Source organism: Hyperolius riggenbachi, chromosome 11 (genome assembly GCF_040937935.1).
Source record: "Hyperolius riggenbachi isolate aHypRig1 chromosome 11, aHypRig1.pri, whole genome shotgun sequence".
NCBI classification, from domain to species: domain Eukaryota; kingdom Metazoa; phylum Chordata; class Amphibia; order Anura; family Hyperoliidae; genus Hyperolius; species Hyperolius riggenbachi.
This window is the reverse complement of record NC_090656.1, coordinates 194230738-194253439: the sequence shown is the minus strand read 5'-3', so window position 1 is coordinate 194253439 and position 22702 is coordinate 194230738.

Genomic DNA, 22702 nt, shown 5'->3' with positions numbered 1-22702 from the left:
GGCCGTCCCAAAGCCACAGAAATGCCCCGACAGTGTTGATAATAAAAGCTCAGCAACCAAAATACTGTATATTGATGGTAAAATCATATACAACGTGGTATGTAGCTACACAAAATAATCGAGCCCAATGTCATCTCGGTCTGTTCAAGTCTTGAAAACAGTCAGTATCACATCCAAATTATAATATAAATAAACTCATATGAAAATAGATGTGATACAAGACCCAAACTAGATTTTTTTTCCATTTAAAAATCAAAAAGTACGCCGCCATCTGGCTGTCCGTCCTTAAAGAGACTCTGAAGAAAGTCTAAATTTTCATTTTTAACTTCAACTTATGTAAAGCACTATAGCTAGTGCTAAACCGCCGCATTCCGCAGCAAAACGAGGGGTTTATACCCCCCAAATCCCCTGTGCAAAATCTGGGGAGCACTTCCTGCTTGTGGCAGAGCTTAGGGCTGTAGCTCTGCCTCTTCGCACGTCAATCCCCGCCCCTCTCAATCTTCCTTCACTGAGAGGGGCGGGGAGAGGCGGAGATCCGCGGGCAGACTCACACGCATGGAGGCAGAGCTGCAGCTCAAAGCTCTGCCTCCATGAGTGGCAAAATCCACGACCAAGAAAGTTGTGGATTTTGCAGAGGGGATTTGGGGATATAAACCCCTTGTTTTGCTGCGGGGATGCGGCGGTTTAGCACTAGCTATAGTGCTTTACATAAATAGAAGTGAAAAACGTGAATTTAGACTAGCTTCAGAGTCTCTTTAAGCAGACCTGAACTCTTGCACAGGACAGAAGGAAACAAGAGAAATGCACCCTGTATGTATTTAGAGAGTTTAGCCTAATTCCCCTGATCTGAATCACCACCGTAATCTGATCTCTCAGCTGTGTCAGCTCAGGAATCTCCTCTGCCACGGCACAGCAGCTAATTTGTAAACACAGGAGGCTAACAATAGGTCTGGCTTCATGAAAACAGGAAGTAGACACTGCAGATTTATTGCAGGATTTGTATCACCTGTAACAAAAATGTTTTTCTTTATAAGGTTAGTAGGCTGTTGCTCATCTTTTAGAGCAGAGAGGAAGTTCTGAGTTCAGGTCCACTTTAACCGATCCAGTCCAACTGATAAACAGCCTTGTCCAAAGGGCTTCAATTATTCACAACTGATCAACTGAATCCCATTTTCCCCCTAATCAATTTTCATTTTATTTTATAGAATGACAGATGAGTGTCTTATGCTTTGTTCTGTCCCCGCTGTCCCTGTATGGGCTGCATATTGTGTATTTGCAGAGAATATAGTGCAGAGGATGAATATAAAACCAGACTCAGCAAGGCTCTTAGTGAATTGAGGAATACACACACTCCAAGATTCCGTCACATACCAGGAACTGCTGTCTGATTTTCATGCCAGTCACAGACAATCTGGTGACAAAGGGCAAAAATTGGCAAACCAGATACAAAGTCATAAAGACAGCACAATATCCAAAAAAACAAAAACAAGTGGAAGCTTTTCAATTAGAAGCAAGGAGGTTAAATGGGCAAGTGTCAGTGAAACTGTAAAAGTGCTAATGAAGAGTTGTGTATTCAGACACCTTAGAGGAGCAGGGGGCAGGAAGGATTAGAGAAAGGGGTTTCTTCCAGGGATATTTCCTCCTTGCAGTGCAGACGTCCCCGCCTCTGCCCAAATGTATGCTAATGACCCAATACACATCCCAGCTTACAAATCAATCTCAAGGATTAAGGTTTAAGATTTCTCCTGGGTAAGCATTTTGTATGCATAGAAAATTCATTTTTGGTGGCATATCCTGCAAGCAATTTTTTACTTTGCAGCAACATGCAGAAAGCAGTTTGATTTTTATTTACCACAGAATAAATTAAATAAAAAACAAACCCATGAAAACAGAATGCGAATGAACGCAAAATAAAACCCAAATTGCAAGCAGCCCATCGGCTCTTGTGATAAGTCCTATTATGCGCCTAAACCTCACAAGCATCAGTCATCAGGGCTGCAGTTTCCATAGAAGGCAATAGCTCAAGCAAGCACGGTGGTGTAGTGGTTAGCGGTCTCGCCTTGCAGCGCTGGGTCCCCGGTTCGAATCCCAGCCAGGTCAACATCTGCAAGGAGTTTGTATGTTTTCCCCGTGTCTGTGTGGGTTTCCTCCGGGCACTCCTCCCACATCCCAAAAAACATACATACAAGTTAATTCCCCCCAAATATGGCCCTAGACTAAACGATACATTCATTGACATATGACTATGGTAGGGACTAGATTGTGAGCCCCCTCTGAGGGAGTTAGTGACAAGACTGTATACTCTGTACAGTGCTGCGTAATTTGTCGGCAATCTATAAATAAATACAAAAATAAATAAAAGGGCCCCAGTTGGTTGACAGGTCCCCTATAAATCTCCCAAAGTGAATGGTGGTCCCATGCAGAGTACTTGCCGCAGAGCAAACTCCCCTGTCCAACCGGTACTCTTCCTGTGTCCTTCCATCTTCATCCCTGCCTCTTCTCTGCGACCCACCAGCATGTTATGAGAGTGCGTACACACCACCGGCTCACAGAAGAGGTAACTGCAAGGCTGAAGACAGAAGGAGGATACTGACTGAAGGAGTGTGTAGGTTGGGCAGGTAATGTGTGCGCCACTATGATCATTCTTCAGGGACACTGGGGGACTACTATGCACTTTGGGGAGACCTGGAGAGCCAGTCAACCAGCTCCAGGACCCTCAATGTAATACTACGGAGGGAGGGGGGAGCTTGCTTTGGCACCGAATTCTGCATTGCATTCATTGGAGATTAGGGTGCAGGTCGGAGGCACCCTATGTGATTTTTGCCAAGAGCTTCATTTTGGCTAGAATCAGCCCCGACAGTCAGAGCGCAGGTGTACCTAGCCCTCAAATTGCTTGATTTAACATTGGGAAATGCGTAGCAAATAAATTCTTACCATTTGCCTGCCATCGAGTAGTGAGGAAAGTTCCTTCATTACATTTAATATTTTATTTATCCTATCGAGAACCTCCTCACGCTCAGATACTGCTGTGTTCCTCACACAATCCCTGACAGGGGTAACACTTAATACAATCACCTGTGACAGAGCAAAATAACTCAGAAATCTAAAATGAAGCATCATACATGAGGGGAAAATATAACCAAAGATTAAAGGCCTAGATTGTAAGCCACAGTGAGGGACAGTTAGTGACAAGACTATATACTTTTGTGAAGCGCTGTGTAAGGGAAAAAAAAAAGGAAATAGGCAATACCTTGACCAACTTAGGTTGTCTGAAAGGAAGGATAGTTTGTGAGAATGTACAGTGCCTTTTCATCATGTCCACACAGATGTCCCCCGACTCCCACTCAGTAGCCATTGAACAGGCTTTGCGCCTCTGTTGTGGTCTGTTCTGTGAAATAGACCGATTAGGCTGCAGCACGAACCCAGCCTTAAAGGACAACTGTACTGAGAGGGATATGGAGACTACCATATTTATTTCATTTGAATACCAGTTGCAGGCTGCTGCTGCTCTTTCAGCCATAGACCCTAAACAAGCATGCAGCTGATCAGGCGTTTCTGACATTATTGTCAGATCTGACAAGATTAGCTGCATGCTTGTTTCTGGTGTTACTCAGATACTACTGCAGCCAAATGGATCAGCAGAACTGACAGGCAACTGGCATGGATTAAAAGGAAATAATTCTTGCAGCCTCCATAGCGTTCTTGCTACAGTTCTTTAAAGCACACATGATTTGAAAGGAATATGGAGGCTGACACATTTACAGATTGCCTGGCATTCCTGCTGAGGCTCTGCCTCGTATGCTCTTAGCCATAGACACTGAACAAGCATGCAAATCAGGTGCTCTGATGGAATTAGTCACATGCTTGTTGATTGTGTGCGATTCAGACACTACGGCCAAAGAGCAACAGAACAGCCAGGCAACTGGGATTGTTTAAAAGGAAATCAATACAGCAGCCTCCGTAGCACTCTCACTTTAGGTGTCCTTTAACTTACGTACACACACACTAGATTAAACTCGGTCGATAAAGACCACCTTGAAAGAGAATCATGCATGCATCTTATAATTGTACATCGACCTCCAGGTGTCGCTTGGAAATCTGGCATGCCTGATCCTTAACAAACCCTGAGCTACCACCAAGCACTTAGTTCTCTTCACTTCTCCCTTTCGCAGGAAGCTGCTCTCTCATGCGCCATTTGTTGCCCCACTATGCCCTTCCAACAGGAGCTAAAGCTAGTGACACACCAATTTTTTGCCCAAGGGATCAAGCTCCAATCCCTGCCGGTTGACACAAATTGAAAGTTTGTACTTGGAATTAGTGTGCTGTGGGAAAGCATGTGAACCAATTCTAATTTAACACAGTTCTAGTTTTCCGACGAAATAAAAGCTATAAGCAATACAAAGCCCAAACCCATGCAAACTGACTTTAAATCAGTCAGGATAGTGAAGAACTCTGGCGTTTTGCACATAAAGATGATGCGCACAATATAAAGAAAAAAGTACCCCAACATCCGAGGAGCTGCATGGCAACCATGATGAGAAGGCAGGGAAACCGGCAACATCCATGTACCAAGTCCATTCTTAAAGAGCCGGCTCAATGGAAAGAACAGGATCCAGACCACCAATATACTGTATGCCAGTAATACCATGCCAGTAATCCGAAACCTCGCCGCATAGTAAGCTGGCCAAAAGGACATGGAGGCTGCCAATGCAAAGGCCCAGAGGCTGCATACAAGGCAAAGTGGTTCCATATGCAGTCCAACACCCAGAGACTGTACACCAGCTGGAGAGAGGGAGGGTGATGTGTGGTGAGTATCAGAGCCATTTAGAGCTCCCAGGTGTACATCAGTAAGATGGCAACTAATGATTGGCTGCTGAGTGAATGCCAGAGGCAGCAGACCAAGCAGAGAAAATACCATACTAAGGTAATGCACTCCATCAGATAGCAAAGGTGGCTGGCATTGATAAATTATAGCAGTGCCTGCAAAGTGCTGAACTTAAAGACATCATGGCGGCACAAGAACAGGCACCTTGCACTAGGTCCACAGCGACTGGCCAATAAACGAGACATTGTGGTTGTAAAAAATGACCAAGAGGACTGGTGAAAACCATCACAGTGCCAAGTGATGATAACATCAAGAAGCAGTATGTGAAACTGGAGACATTCCAAGGTCTAAAAAGGATGTGGAATGTGAAGGCCAAAGAGGCCCCCAGCAGATGAAGAAGCACTGACTTAAAGTGGATCCGAGATAAACTTTTACTCATTGCATGATGGTGTTCCTTTCATATAGTTTATAGAGCATTCCTCAAGCCAAATACTTTTTTTATTTTGCTTTAATACTCTAATTCCCTATGAACTAAACAAGCCTCGCCCACAGCTCCGGCACTGGCACTGTAGTAAAGGCTTATGGGAGTTCAGTCTGGGCAGGAGGAGGTTACTAGGCATTAGAGTTGGGCCGAACCTCCGATTTTAGGTTCGCGAACCTGGTTCGCGAACTTCCGCGGAAGGTTCGGTTCGCGTTAAAGTTCGCGAACCGCAATAGACTTCAATGGGGATGCGAACTTTGAAAAAAAAAAAATAATTATGCTGGCCACAAAAGTGATGGAAAAGATGTTTCAAGGGGTCTAACACCTGGAGGGGGGCATGGCGGAGTGGGATACATGCCAAAAGTCCCGGGGAAAAATCTGGATTTGACGCAAAGCAGCGTTTTAAGGGCAGAAATCACATTGAATGCTATGCCATGACAGGCCTAAAGTGCTTTCAAACATCTTGCATGTGTATACATCAATCAGGTAGTGTAATTAAGGTACTGCTTCACACTGACACACCAAACTCACCGTGTAACGCACCGCAAACAGCTGTTTGTGTAGTGACGGCCGTGCTGGACTGGTGCGCACCATGGCGAGAGTGCAGGTTTTGGTGGCTTTACAGCCCATATGGTCGCCTGGCTGATGTAGCTGAATGACAGAACAGTGACTGTCCAGCTGATCAAATTTGGTCTGACCAAAATGAGGCAACGACCTTATTATCGTGGGTGTGCCCCCCGAGACACTCATCTAGGCGCCGGTCATTGCTTCATTGTGATACGCAAGCCCCTTCACCACGGCAAGGTAATGATCACGAAGGGGAATGGGCGCATGTACATGCCTTTTCTTTTGTTGTTGCAGCTGCCCGCAGTGCAGCCAGAAAAATTAGGCAGTCATGTACACGCACCAGAAAAATTATTACAGCGGCCGCTGCTAGCAGCGGCCTAAAAAATTCAGCAATCCGCCTGGAGTCCCGGACCCTGTTGGTGGTGGCGGAGAAGGTAGTCAAGCGGCCTGCAGGCAGACATGCTGTGTGGAGGGACTGGGAGCGACTTAGTCTTCTTGGGGCAGGCCAGGCAGCCAGTCACACGGCGTGCAGGCAGAGATGCTGTGTGTGCGGGGACTGACTTAGTCTTGGGGCGGGCAGCAGCCCTCCGGGATCCATGCCTCATTCATTTTGATAAAGGTGAGGTACTTAACACTTTTGTGACTTAGGCGACTTCTCTTCTCTGTGACAATGCCTCCAGCTGCGCTGAAGGTCCTTTCTGACAGGACGCTTGCGGCAGGGCAGGAGAGAAGTTGGATGGCAAATTGGGACAGCTCTGGCCACAGGTCAAGCCTGCGCACCCAGTAGTTCAAGGGTTCCTCATCGCTGTTCACAGCAGTGTCTACATCCACACTTAAGGCCAGGTAGTCGGCTACCTGCCATTCCAGGCGTTGGTGGAGGGTGGATCCGGAAGGGCTACGGCGAGGCGTTGGACTAAAGAACGTCCGCATGTCCGACATCACCATGAGATCGCTGGAGCGTCCTGTCTTTGACTGCGTGGACACGGGAGGAGGATTAGTGGCAGTGGTACCTTGCTGGCGTTGTGCCGTCACATCACCCTTAAAGGCATTGTAAAGCATAGTTGACAGCTGGTTCTGCATGTGCTGCATCCTTTCCACCTTCCGGTGAGTTGGTAACAGGTCCGCCACTTTGTGCCTGTACCGAGGGTCTAGTAGTGTGGCCACCCAGTACAGCTCATTCCCCTTGAGGTTTTTTATACGGGGGTCCCTCAACAGGCAGGACAGCATAAAAGACGACATCTGCACAAAGTCGGATCCAGTACCCTCCATCTCCTCTTGCTCTTCCTCAGTGACGTCAGGTAAGTCAACCTCCTCCCCCCAGCCGCGAACAATACCACGGGAAGGTTGAGCAGCACAAGCCCCTTGCGATGCCTGCTGAGGTTGTTCTCCTGCCGCTGTCCCCTCCTCCTCCTCCTCCTCCTCCTCCCCCAAAGAAACACCTTGCTCATCATCCTCTGAGTCTGACTCGTCTTCTGCACACGACTTCTCTTCTTCCTCCTCCTCCCCCCTCTGTGCTGCCGCAGGTGTTGAGGAAACAGCTGGGTCTGATGAAAATTGGTCCCATGCCTGTTCCTGCCGTAACGGTTCCTGGTCACGCTCATTCACAGCTTCATCCACCACTCTACGCACAGCACGCTTCAAGAAGTAAGCGTAGGGAATTAAGTCGCTGATGGTGCCCTCACTGCGGCTCACCAGGTTGGTCACCTCCTCAAACGGCCGCATGAGCCTGCATGCATTTTCCATCAGTGTCCAGTTGTCGGGCCAGAACATCCCCATCTTCCCAGACTGTTTCATTCTACTGTAGTTGTAGAGGTAGTGGGTCACGGCTTTCTTCTGTTCTAGCAGGCGGGAGAACATGAGCAGGGTCGAGTTCCAGCGAGTCGGGCTATCGCAAATGAGGCGTCTCACCGGCATGTTGTTTTTGCGCTGAATTTCCGCAAAGCGTGCCATGGCTGTGTAAGACCGCCTCAAATGCCCACAGAACTTCCTGGCCTGCTTCAGGACATTCGCTAAGCCAGGGTACTTTGCCACAAATCTTTGAACCACTAGATTCATGACATGTGCCATGCAGGGTATGTGTGTCAGCTTCCCCATATGCAAAGCGGCAAGCAGATTGCTGCCGTTGTCGCACACCACGTTGCCTATCTCCAGGTGGTGCGGGGTCAGCCACTCATCCACCTGTTTCTTAAGAGCAGCCAGGAGAGCTGCTCCAGTGTGACTCTCCGCTTTGAGACAAGACATGTCTAAGATGGCGTGACACCGTCTTACCTGGCATGCAGCATAGGCCCTGCGGAGCTGGGGCTGTGTAGCTGGAGAGGAGAACTGCCACTCAGCCAAGGAGGAGGAGGACAGCGAAGAGCATGTAGCAGGAGGAGAGGAGGTGGCAGGAGGCCTGCCTGCAAGCCGTGGAGGTGTCACAATTTGGTCCGCTGCGCCCTGCTTGCCATCGTTCACCACCAGGTTCACCCAATGGGCTGTGTAGGTAATGTAGCGGCCCTGCCCGTGCTTGGCAGACCAGGCATCCGTGGTCAGGTGTACCCTTGACCCAACGCTCTTCGCAAGAGATGACACCACTTGCCTCTCAACTTCACGGTGCAGTTGGGGTATGGCCTTTCTCGAAAAATAAGTGCGGCCTGGCATCTTCCACTGCGGTGTTCCGATGGCCACAAATTTACGGAAGGCCTCAGAGTCCACCAGCCGGTATGGTAACAGCTGCCGAGCTAACAGTTCCGCCACGCCAGCTGTCAGACGCCGGGCAAGGGGGTGACTGGCCGAAATTGGCTTCTTCCGCTCAAACATTTCCTTCACGGACACCTGACTGCTGCTGTGGGCAGAGGAGCAGGAACCGCTCAAGGGCAGAGGCGGAGTGGAGGAGGGTGCCTGTGAAGGTGGAAGGGAGAAAGCGGCAGAAGCAGATAATGCACCTGATGGAGGAGGAAGAGGAGAAGGAGGGTGGCTTTGCTTTTGTGTGCTGCTGCTGCTTTTGCTCAGGTGGCCATCCCATTGCTGTTTGTGCCTTTTCTCCAGGTGCGTTCGTAAGGCACTTGTCCCTACGTGAGTGTTGGCCTTTCCACGGCTCAATTTTTGTTGGCAGAGCGAACAGATGGCTTTGGTCCGATCTGAGGCACACACATTAAAAAATTTCCACACCGCTGAGCCACCCTGGGATGTGGGCACTATGGGGACCGTCACCTCAGCAGCTGATGCTGAAGGGCAAGTTGGCTGGCTGTACATAGGTGGCGATACATGGTGCCGGACTCTGCCACCAGCTGTTTCTGACAAAGAGCTGCCCCAGCTTCTTTCAGCAACTTCTCTCCTCCTACTACTCTCTGACTCCCCCTCTGAACTGTCCCCCTCTTCATCTCCTCTATTGGGAACATACAGAGGATCCCTATCATCGTCATCATCGTAATCATCCTGCCCAGCTTCGCTTGCCTCAGACAAATCCAAACATGCACCATCAGTAGGTCCTTCATCCTCCTTACACGTTACATCCATAGTGTTGCCGGGTAACTCAAATATATGAGCTGGTGAAAATTCATCTGGCTGTAACAACAATGGCTGTGCATCAGTGATTTCAACACTAAATAATTCTTGCGAAGTGTCAAATGCAGCGGAAGTGGTGCTAGTAGTAGCGCTGGTGGCTGAGCAAGATGAGGTGTTCTGTGTCGCTAAATACTCAACCACGTCCTGACAATCTTGGGAGGTGATGGGACGTGCCTTCTTCCGAGCACTGTACTGTGGGCCAGGTCCACACGAAATTACATTTACACGACCTCGCGCAGATCTGCCGGGTGGCCTTCCTCTGGCTCTGGCACTACCTCTTCCTCTACCTGTTTTGTCCATATCGGGTATGCACGGAGTGGTATATCACACTGCGTGCACTCACGTAGGTAGGTGGGTTCACTTAACTGCACAGGTATGCGCACTGATGCGGTGGGTTCACTGAACAGAACAGGTATACAGTGGCGGGTTCACAGAACAGGTATGCAGTGGCAGGTTCACTGAACACAACAGGTATACAGTGGCGGGCTCACAGAACAGGTATGCAGTGGCAGGTTCACTGAACACAACAGGTATGCAGTGGCGGGTTCACTGAACAGGTATACAGTGGCGGGTCCACTGAACAGAACAGGTATGCAGTGGCGGGTTCACTAAACAGAACAGGTATACAGTGGCGGGTTCACAGAACAGGTATGCAGTGGCAGGTTCACTGAACACAACAGGTATGCAGTGGCGGGTTAACTGAACAGGTATACAGTGGCGGGTCCACTGAACAGAACAGGTATGCAGTGGCGGGTTCACTGAACAGGTATACAGTGGCGGGTCCACTGAACAGAACAGGTATGCAGTGGCGGGTTCACTAAACAGAACAGGTATACAGTGGCGGGTTCACTAAACAGAACAGGTATACAGTGGCGGGTTCACAGAACAGGTATGCAGTGGCAGGTTCACTGAACACAACAGGTATGCAGTGGCGGGTTCACTGAACAGGTATACAGTGGCGGGTCCACTGAACAGAACAGGTATGCAGTGGCGGGTTCACTGAACAGGTATACAGTGGCGGGTCCACTGAACAGAACAGGTATGCAGTGGCGGGTTCACTAAACAGAACAGGTATACAGTGGCGGGTTCACTAAACAGAACAGGTATACAGTGGCGGGTTCACAGAACAGGTATGCAGTGGCAGGTTCACTGAACACAACAGGTATGCAGTGGCGGGTTCACTGAACAGGTATACAGTGGCGGGTCCACTGAACAGAACAGGTATGCAGTGGCGGGTTCACTGAACAGGTATACAGTGGCGGGTCCACTGAACAGAACAGGTATGCAGTGGCGGGTTCACTAAACAGAACAGGTATACAGTGGCGGGTTCACTAAACAGAACAGGTATACAGTGGCGGGTTCACAGAACAGGTATGCAGTGGCAGGTTCACTGAACACAACAGGTATGCAGTGGCGGGTTCACTGAACAGGTATACTGTGGCGGGTCCACTGAACAGAACAGGTATGCAGTGGCGGGTTCACTGAACAGGTATACAGTGGCGAGTCCACTGAACAGAACAGGTATGCAGTGGCGGGTTCACTAAACAGAACAGGTATACAGTGGCGGGTTCACTAAACAGAACAGGTATACAGTGGCGGGTTCACTAAACAGAACAGGTATACAGTGGCGGGTTCACAGAACAGGTATGCAGTTATGGGTTCACAGCACAGGTATGCAGTGGTGGGTTCAATGAACAGGTATACAGTGGCGGGTCCACTGAACAGAACAGGTATGCAGTGGCAGGTTCACTGAACAGGTATACAGTGGCGGGTCCACTGAACAGAACAGGTATGCAGTGGCAGGTTCACTGAACAGGTATGCAGTGGTGGGTTCACAGCACAGGTATGCAGTGGTGGGTTCACAGCACAGGTATGCAGTGGTGGGTTCACAGCACAGGTATGCAGTGGTGGGTTCACAGCACAGGTATGCAGTGGTGGGTTCACAGCACAGGTATGCAGTGGTGGGTTCACAGCACAGGTATGCAGTGGTGGGTTCACAGCACAGGTATGCAGTGGTGGGTTCACAGCACAGGTATGCAGTGGTGGGTTCACAGCACAGGTATGCAGTGGTGGGTTCACAGCACAGGTATGCAGTGGTGGGTTCACAGCACAGGTATGCAGTGGTGGGTTCACAGCACAGGTATGCAGTGGTGGGTTCAATGAACAGGTATACAGTGGCGGGTCCACTGAACAGAACAGGTATGCAGTGGCAGGTTCGCTGAACAGGTATGCAGTGGTGGGTTCACAGCACAGGTATGCAGTGGTGGGTTCACAGAACAGGTATGCAGTGGTGGGTTCACAGCACAGGTATGCAGTGGTGGGTTCAATGAACAGGTATACAGTGGCGGGTCCACTGAACAGAACAGGTATGCAGTGGCAGGTTCACTGAACAGGTATGCAGTGGTGGGTTCACAGCACAGGTATGCAGTGGTGGGTTCACTGAACAGGTATGCAGTGGTGGGTTCACAGCACAGGTATGCAGTGGTGGGTTCACAGCACAGGTATGCAGTGGTGGGTTCACAGCACAGGTATGCAGTGGTGGGTTCACAGCACAGGTATGCAGTGGTGGGTTCACAGAACAGGTATGCAGCCAGACAGGAACAAGTTAAGCCTAACTAATCTTTCCCTGAGAGACAGTCTGCAGCAGCTCGCCCTACTCTCACTAACGCAGGCAGCACACGAGTGACCGTAATGGCCGCCGCTGCCTGCCTTATATAAGGGGGGGTGGGGCTCCAGGGGCTAGTGTAGCCTAATTGGCTACACTGGGCCTGCTGACTGTGATGTAGAGGGTCAAAGTTGACCCTCCATGTGCATTATGGGGCGAACCGAACTTCCGCAAAGGTTCGCCTGCGGGACGCGAACGCGAGCCACTGAAGTTCGCATGGAACCGTTCGCAGGCGAACCGTTCGGCCCAACTCTACTAGGCATTGATTTCAAAGGCAGAGGGGAGGAGGAGAGGGGACTGAATTTTTACACAGGCAAGCGTCTCCAGCCCTCAGCCTGTGACAAACAGAACATGGCTGCCCTCATTGTATCACAGGAATAAATAATCAAACTTTTGAAGCTGTTTGCAGCTAGATATGCTGTGTAAACTATCTAAACTTTGATAAGATATATAGACAAGTTACTTGTTATTAGAGATGAGCCGAAATTTTCGAAATTTCGAACTGCTTTTATTACGAATGCGAAATTTAACATTACGACCCAAATTCGTAATTTCGTAATTAATTTTCAAATCGTAATTTACAATTTCGTAATCGAAATTTCACTCCCGTAATGACGAATTTCGTGTCTCCAACCGAAATTTTACTTTTTCAGGTTTGTTAGGGTTTCCATCCCTCTAGATGCCTAAAATGCATCTCTCTCTCTCTCTCTCTCTCTCTCTCTCTCTCTCTCTCTCTCTCTCTCTCTCTCTCTCTCTCTCTCTCTCTCTCTCTCTCTCTCTCTCTCTCTCTCTCTCTCTCTCTCTCTCTCTCTCTCTCTCTCTCTCTCTCTCTCTCATCTCTCTCTCTCTCTCTCTCTCTCTCTCTCTCTCTCTCTCTCTCTCTCTCTCTCTCTCTCTCTCTCTCTCTCTCTCTCTCTCTCTCTCTCTCTCTCTCTCTCTCTCTCTCCAGAGGATGGTTTCACAATGCTAAATGCTAGGCTGGCTGTGGTGCAATTGGTTAGTGCGTCTGGCTGGTAACAGCAAGGTTACAGGTTCGATTCCATCCAGGCATGTCTTTTCCTTTTGCGTTCAACAGTTGTCCAAACACCGAGCACAAAGTTTTGCATGCGTAAAGTTTTACGCACGCAAAATACCCCATGGGGTTCAATGGCGCAGCGCGCGCACGCCAAAAGGAAAAGACATGCCTGGATGGAATCAAACCTGTAACCTTGCTGTTACCAGCCAGACACACTAACCAATTGCACCACAGCCAGGCTAGCTGTGACCTAACTCTACATGGCTATCTGGGGCTCTGTTGGCTCTGTTTGGACAACTGTTGAACGCAAAAGGAAAAGACATGCCTGGATGGAATTGAACCTGTAACCTTGCTGTTACCAGCCAGACACACTAACCAATTGCACCACAGCCAGCCTAGCATTTAGCACTGTGAAACCATCCTCTGCTAGGCATGATTTCATTTTTGCACCTCACTCTATCGCATGGTCCAATCACAAAGCCCTGCACCCAGCATGTGTCTCATATGACTGTCTACAAGTAAGATTTAGGTTAGCAGTCTATTTAGTGTGTGTTTGGTGGTATGGTGGTGAGCATAGCTGTCTTCCATGTGGTTGGCCTGGGTTTGATCCCTGGACATGTCATGAATGTGAGTATGGTTTTGAAATACTACAGATCTCTGGAGAGAGAGAGAGAGAGAGAGAGAGAGAGAGAGAGAGAGAGAGAGAGAGAGAGAGAGAGAGAGAGAGAGAGAGAGAGAGGAGGAGGAGGGTTGGTTGGTTATTCATTTTAGGCATCTAGAGGGATAGAAACCTTTGCAAACTTTAAAATACTAAATTTCGTAATCGTAATTACGAAAATTTGCGTAATTAGCGAAAATTACGAAATTTCGATTACTGCTAAAATCGTAATTGTAGTAATTTCGCGAAATTTCGGAAATTCGTAATTAGGTCATTACGCTCATCCCTACTTGTTATAGTTAGTTTTTCATCTCAGATTCGCTTTAAAGGATAGCCGAGGTGACATGTGACATGATGAGCTAGACAAGGGTATGTACAGTGCCTAGCACACAAATAACTATTCTGTGTTCCTTTTTTTCTTTCTCTGCCTGAAGGAGTTAAATATCAGGTATGTAAGTGGCTGACTCAGTACTGACTCAGACAGGAAGTGACTACAGTGTGACCCTCACTGATAAGAAATTACCCTTTATATCTCTTTCTTGCACTCAGAAGCCATTTTCTGCTAGGAAAGTGTTTTATAGTTGGAATTTCATTTCAGTGAGGGTCACACTGTAGTCACTTCCTGTCTGAGTCAGGACTGAGTCAGCCACTTGCATACCTGATATTTAACTCCTTCAGACAGAGAAAGAAAAAAAAGGAACAATAGTTATTTGTGTGCTAGGTACTGTACATACACATGTCTATCTCATGTCACATGTCACTTCGGGTATCCTTTAACCGGAGTGCAGTGTTAGGAACAGCTAATGCTTGGTACACCCAATGAAACTTCCTATCAGATTGACAAGTCAAACCAATCATTTCCAACTTGTCTGATCTGCTCTGCTTTGATAATGGGAATGATTTTGTGAAGTAATTATCTGACAAATCGATCCAGTTGTTCCTTGGAAGCCACACAAAAAAAGGTTGGGGCGAGCCCACAGATAAACGATTTTGTAAGTTATAGTGAAACTCTTGTTTACAATTTACAGTATGGTGCTCTGTATTAAATATTTTTCTATGATTGTGGAACAAATCTCCTGAGTTTCCATAAATCCTTATGGGGCAATTCGCTTTGATATAAGTATGCTTTGGTTTACAAAACAATTTGTTTCCAGAACAAATTACGCTCGCAAACCAAGCTTCCACTGGCGTGCATGAAATAGGGGCATGAGGGAAAGTCGGTGCCCATTTTCGTTAATAAAATTAAAGTTCCTATCATGGATATGCTTTGTTTTTAAAGTATAAATAGTGTAAATGATCTATACATATCAGTATATATATTAACAATGGTTCACTACAACTTAACCTTACTCTCAAACAGAACCCTCCCTGCTCCAATGCCTAACCCTAAAACTCCCCAATCCAAACCTTCTAAAATGTACAAAAATGATACATGTCAAAACAATTATTTTCAAAAATGAATTTGTATAAATACAAAACATTAACATTTTTTCAAAGACTATAACTTTCTACTTTTCAAAAAAAAAAAAAAAAAAAACTGGCACTGTAATTTTCAAAAATGATGATTATCGTACACCTAAATTTCTGCTTTGAGCACGTCATAGCGGATATTTGTATTACCACCTATGGGGTGCCCAGGTTTCCGGCTTCCGTCCATTTAAGTAATATTGGAATGTTTTCTTACAAGGATACCATTTATATAGGTAGAAAAAAAAAAAAAAAGTTTTGTAAAAAAGAATACCTTTTAATGGCTAGTTGATAGAGTTAAATTATGCAAGCTTTCTGGGATCTAGTCCTCTTCTTCAGGCATATTTCCAGATGTTAACTTATCAGTTAGCCATTAAAAGGTATTTTTTACAAAACATTTTTTCTACCTATATAATTTGTTTGGCCAACACGGTACAGAAACTTTTTTGCTACTAAGGATACCATTTAAAATGCAAAACAAAAAATATTGCAGCACCATTTGGAACTTTACCTAAAGGTCCCCTTTAAAGACTATTTTGGGATGTTTATAACTGATAACTAAGCAGACGTCCTGCACATTTAAACAAAGTTAAATTTACCATTGAATGCCACAGATAAGCCCACCTTGTGGTGTGGTGTGAAATGCCAGTGACAGATGTGGCAAGCATGGGGCATGTGAGATCACAGGCAACCCAACAATGGAAAATGAAGTTACAGTAAATCCGGCCCGGCACACATTGTATGGAATGAAGCTCACAGCAAGAATGTCTGCGCAATCTGAACTCCAATTACATGGCTGGGAAAATTCTATTAGATGTTCTATTGTTCTCCAATAAAGGCAGTCGCACTAATCCAATGGGTTACACTAAACTCCGACTAATGTGTCTGCAGTGTGATAAGACTACATAAAAGGGAGCAAATGTGAGAAAGAGTCTCAGGAAGTGGCATTTTCATATGATAGTATTGTAAAATATTACAGTGAAGAATCCTATGTTTACACGTCTGGATTGGAGATACAGATCTATAGGCTGCATCACTAGGGGTCTGTATGTAGGCGTTATAATCAGAGCTGACCCCCTGCTGAGCAGCTACTGGGATTATCTCCATTAGTAAATCTATTGTTTTATACACTTCAGCTGCTCAGGGCTAGTTTACACATTGGGCGCTTTTTCAGCGCTTTGCTGATCGCCGGCGATCAGCAAAGCGCTGCTCCTAATGTACCCCTATGGATACATTTACACTGCATCATTTGTGATCAAACGCAGAGGGTTTTTTTTTTTGGGGGGGGGGGGGGATTGCGATGTGATTCTCATTCTATTGAGCGGGAACCACAAGCGCAGATCACACTGAATCGCAGCAAATGCGATATTTGGACGCAAATGCAATTGTGGTAAAGCGCCTAATGTGAACCAGCCTTCATAGATGTGTGTAGCTCTGAGATAGGCACAGCTTAAATATGCAATCATTTTTAATCAATTAAACAATTTTAGGTTTTCATCCAATCTAAAAACTTAAGGTGGCAATACATCAGTAGATTTGGCAGCCAATCGACTATCCGATAATTATTGAATTAAAAATCGGTTCCGCCAAAAGCATGCCAGATCATTGATGTGACCAATTTCGGGTTGCCTACCCCAAGTGTATTACGTTTACTGGCCAGGGTTAATCAAATTTAATAGAAATTGGCCGGGACAACCAGCACATGTAGCAACTGCACCCTGCACCGAGAATTGCGGGTTCATTTGCAAGAGGAGTTTAGAGCGGCAGAACTTCTGTGTTTATAGGCTCTTGCATGTCAATCTGGCTCTGCTTATTGAGAAATCAGCATTTTTAAGGCTTAATGCCTAGTACACACCATACAATGTTCTGGTAGTTTTTTCTGTTATGCTGGGCATACACGGCTCAATTTTGCTGCTGGATTCCGCGCCCGATCGTTTTCCGCGCTCCATTCTGCTCGTTTTTCTTATCTTTTCCCATAGTCCTCCATGCAGAATCGAGCGCGGAAAAGATCGGGCGGGAGATACGGACATGTCGGAAATTATCTATTAAGCTATCTAAATGGATCCGAATCGAGCCATGTATTCCCAGCATAAAGGTGCATACACACGTACTACTGTAATGAACGACGGGTCTAAAATACAAGCCTACTAAAGGTTGCAACTAATCATCAAAGCCAAGTCAGAATATTGTCAGTCCCAGTTATTGGCGTTTTGATATACCGTTTATTGTATGAAGACTGATGTTGTGGAATTTAAGAAATAGTTTTATGCTTTTTGCTACTTTTTTGCTATGTGTTAATAAAGTTTTCCTAAAGAAGTTTTTGTACCACAAGATTGCATTCCAGTTCCTCTTTTTTGCAATTTTAAGGGCTTGTTTCCACTGTTGCGACGCGATTTCGGCCGCATTCCGACGCTTGTAAAAACGCATGCGGATGCGTTTCCACATGCGTTTTTACCCGCGATTTCGCATGCGATTTCGCATGGCAGGGTGCCATGCGAAATTAACCATGACACTGCCAGGGCTAAATAAAATTGAAAAAGGTGCGAAATCGCACGCGAAATCGCGGGTAAAAACGCATGTAACAAACGCATGCGTTTTTACTATTAAATACATTAGCGGCGATTCGCACGGATTCCCGACGCAGGCGAAACCGTTGGCTCTTTTGTGCGTTTTTTTCACGCTGAAAAAAACGCACCTCAACAACGCTACAGTGGAAACAGGCCCATCCACTTGTATTACATGTGCGGATCTGCATGCGTTGGACGCATGCAGATTCGCGATAGTGGAAACGAGCCCTCAGTCCTTCCTGTAAAGTAATAAATGGATGGGTCCGTCAGACTCTCCCGCTGGGCGGGCGTTCTGCCGACAGTAGTGGGTGTGTAAAGTCTGTCAGGCAGACTGATAAGGCTGTTTCTGAACGATCCGCTGCAGACAGACTGTACACACTCACTACTGTCGGCAGAAGGCTCGCCCAGCGGGAGGATCTGATGGACCCGTCCCTTACACCTTTAGTGACAGCAACATCAGAGAAAAGTAATTTATAGCTCATTTTACTGTGGGAAAAAAAAACCCAACGTACTGATTTATGTTTGCACATATTTTACAATTTTTCGCCATAGTGCCCCTTTAAATTCCTTTGAGCTCAATGCAATTCACCTTTTCTCCTAAGTTTTTCTCCTAGGTGATATTTTCACATTTATAAATAAAATGCCTTTTAACCTCCTTGACGGTTAATTTTTTTTTAAAAAATGGGCAAAAATCCTTTTTTTTGTATTTTTTTTTTTGTTTCATGTAAAGCTACCAGAGTGGTAGCTACATGAAACACCACTAGAGGGCGCATGTGGCCCTCTAGTGCGATCGTCGCCGGCATCAATAGCAAACAGGGGAGCGCGTATATAACGCGTTCCCCTGTTTGGCTTCTCCTGTCGCCATGGCGACGATCGGCATCACGTCATGCGCACTCGATCCAGCCCATAGCGCTGCCCGGAACTCATTGGTCCGGGCAGCGCAGGGCTCTGGCGGGGGGGCCCTCTTTCGCCGCTGCGTGCGGGCGATCGCCGCAGAGCGGCGGCGATCGAGCTGTGCGCGCGGCTAGCAAAGTGCTGGCTGCGCGCACAGCACTTTGAATAGGGCGAATCGCCCCAGCAGGCCCTGAGAAATCCTCCGGCGCTGCATAGCCCGAGCTCAGCTCGGGCTTACCGCCAGGGAGGTTAAGCCTCCAGGAAGCAAAAAAATATGCAGAATATTTCACAGTACTTTTTTCACCTAATTTTTGGTATGGTTTCAAATGCAGCAAGCAAAGGTTATTTTAAACATGAGATGAAAAAATTCTCTCTAAAAAGTTAATTGGATTGGGCCCTAAAAGGTAGGTACACACCATACAATTTTCTGTTAGATTTTCTGTTATGCTGGGTACACACAATGAGATTTCCCACTCGATCGGCGGGATCGATTATTTCCGACATGTTCGATCAGGTTTCGATCGATACAGCTGTCAATTTTGCACATTTAACATAAGAAAAAACGGCGGCTGTATCGATCGAGACCCGATCGAACATGTCGGAAATAGTCGATCGACCGGGAAATCCAGCGGGAAAACGCATCGTGTGTACCCAGCATTAGCTTTACCTGTCAGATAATTTACAACATGTTGGAAATTATCTATCTATCTGCCTAGCAATTAGGCATTGTCCTACTCAGCAAGAGATAACCAGGAGACAATGCACCAGAGAGAATGACCAGTCTCCACAGAAAATGAATTAACACAGAAAAATCTAAAGGTAGCCATACACTGGTCGATTGGCCATCAGATTCGACCAACAGATAGATCCCTCTCTGATCTCATCTGATCAGAGAGGGATCGTATGGCTGCCTTTACTGCAAACAGATTGTGAATAGATTTCAGCCTGAAACCGTTCACAATCTGTGGTGGTGCTGACGCCACCCCCCCCCTCCCCCCGCCATACATTACCTGCTCCACCGGCGCGACTCCCCAGGTCTCCGCTGTCTTCTTCTCCGCTCAGGTCTGGTCTCCGGGTCCGGCAGGCTTCACTTCTTCCAGTCTGGGGGAAGTTTAAACAGAGCGCCCTCTACTGTTGTTTAAGGAAGCAGGAGATTTGGGCGCATGAGACAAGTGGACAAAAAGGGCGCCCCATTCACTCCCATTATAAATATCGTTTAATGGGCGCCAAACAGGGAAAAAAAGGCGCCGGAGATTATTAACGCTTTAACAAACGGCGCCCGGAGATTTTTAAGGTTTTATAACTATGTTTGTGATGATTTAACTTTACAAAATGAGCCCGTGACGAATAACGTTTATAAATATACTAAATCACACTATTAAAACATTTCTAAAACATTATCCACCCCAAAAATTATTTCCATTTTTTTATTTCCATTTTTTATTTATTAATGTTTGTAAAACATTATTATCCATAGGGGGTCTTAGGTTTAGGCACCACCAGGGGGGGTCTTAGGTTTAGGCACCAACAGGGGGGGTCTTAGGTTTAGGCACCAACAGGGGGGGTCTTAGGTTTAGGCACCAACAGGGGGGGTCTTAGGTTTAGGCACCAACAGGGGGGTCTTAGGTTTAGGCACCAACAGGGGGTCTAGGGGTTAGGGATAGGTACAGGGAGGGTTTTTAACAAACGTAAATATAAGTTTCAGTTTACGAACAGGGAAGATTAACGTTTTAAGAATTGCCGATCTCATACACATTATTTAGTGATTTATAAATTCTTAAAACACTATTTGTAAACGAAATTCTACACAATATTTCTATAAACGATAATACTGTTTATCGTTTACACCACGCGCCCTTTTTTCCCGACGCCCTTTTTTGATGTACGCACTGTTTAAACTTCCTGCCGGTACAGGAAGAAGTGAAGCCTGCTGGATCCAGAGCCCAGCGCGGAGACGGAGCACCGGTGACCGGGGGGCGGGGGGAGATGCGCGCCGGCCGGATCAGGTAATGTATTGAAGCTGTATTGCGTCGGTCTTCGGGCACTCAAAACGCCGATAGCAACGCACTCCCTACCCGATCGACGGTAATTTCCTGCACGGAGCGATCTACGGGATCGGTTTCGGTACAAAATAGATCGAAATTTAGCGTAAACTATTTGACAGCAGATTCGATCCCAGTGATCCAATCTGCTGTCAAAACGGCAGGGAATCGGTCTAGTGTATGGCCAGCTTAAAGGGGAACTGAAGAGAGAGGTATATAGAGGCTGTCATGTTTATTTCCTTTTAAGCAATACCAGTTGCCTGGCAGCCCTGCTGATCCTCTGCCTCTAATACTATTAGCCATAGCCCCTGAACAAGCATGCAGCAGATCAGGAGTTTCAGTAGTTCAGACTTTAAAGTCAGATCTGACAAGACTAGCTGCATGCTTGTTTCTGGTTTTATTCAGATACTACTGCAGAGAAATAGACCAGCAGGGCTGCCAGGCAACTGGTATTGATTAAAAGGAAATCAATATAGCAGCCTCTGTATACCTCTTACTTCAGTTCCCCTTTAAAGGGGAACTTCAGCCTAAACAAACATACTGTCATCAAGTTACGTTATGTTAATTAGAATAGATAGGTAATATAATCTCTTACCCACCCTGTTTTAAAAGAACAGGCAAATGTTTGGGATTCATGGGGGCTGCCATCTTTGTCATGGGGGCAGCCATCTTTTTGGTTGAAAGGGAGGTGACAAGGAGCAGGAGACAGTTCAAACTATCCTGTGTCCTGATTACCCCTCCCAGCTGCACACGTTAGGCTTCAAATGTCAAATTCAAAATGTAAAAAAAAAAAAAAAAAATTGCACCAAAACAGCAGAACGAGAACAACAAAATCAGAAATGCCATCATGCTTTGCACAGCATCAGGGGAAAAAAGCCCGGGCAGTTTTCTTCTGTGCAGCTAAAAATGAGGCTTGTATAAGAGAAACAAAGTTCGGATGCTGTGAAACTGTTAAAGAAACACAAAGCCTTTTCAGTGCTGCCGAGTCGATTTTTAGTCCGGAGGTTCACTTTAATGCTGGGCATACACGGCGAATTTCTTATTATCAATCGAGCCGCTGATGGCTCGATTGATAATAGCCGACGTGTCCGATCACCGCGGCGGATCGATTCCGCGCTTGATCCCCGTGGGCGGACAATGCAAAAAAACGAAGCGCTGATAAGGAGGTGCCCGCGGGGACGAGTGGGAATCGATCCGGGCGGCCGAGGGGACGAGCCGGCATAGAGTCATTGGCTCGATTCCGGCGCATTATCTAACCGTGTATTCCCAGCATCACAGTAGGTAGTAGAAATCTGACAGAAGCAACAGGTTTTGGACTAGCCCATCTCTTCATAGGGGAGTCTCAGCAAGGCTTTTATGCTTTATAAAGATATTCCCTAAAAAGGATTTAAACAATGATGCTGGCCATCTTCCCTGCCTGCTACACAGATTTTTGGCAGTTGGACAGAGCAACTGCCATTCACTAAGTGCTTTTGAAAATAAATAAATCCCTGAGAATCCGTTATGAAGAGATGGGCTAGTCCAAAACCTGTCGCTTCTGTCAGATTTTTACTACGTACTGTAAGTGACAGCAACATAGGAGAAAAGTAATTTATGGCTCATTTTACCGTGGGGGAAAAAAAAAAAATGTACTTATTCGTATAAGTTTGCACATGTTTTAAATTTTACAATTTTTCACCACAGTGCTCCTTTAACAACAAAAAAAAAATTAAAAATACCAGTAGACCGAGTACTTGTGCTACTTTTCCTGTGCCAGTTGTCTTCGGGGTTCCTCCCGGTCCAATAACTTTTCCAGTTCACAGCCTCCTGGAAGTTCACGAGCAGTGAACAGATTCCGAACTGAGCATGTGCAAGCTCCGAACCGCACGTGCCCAGAGAAAGGAACGAAGCGCTCGTGCACGGCCACTGGTACTTCCTGGAAAATATCAGACAGAGGCCAGACAAATCTTACAAGTAGTGTTGGGCGAACATCTAG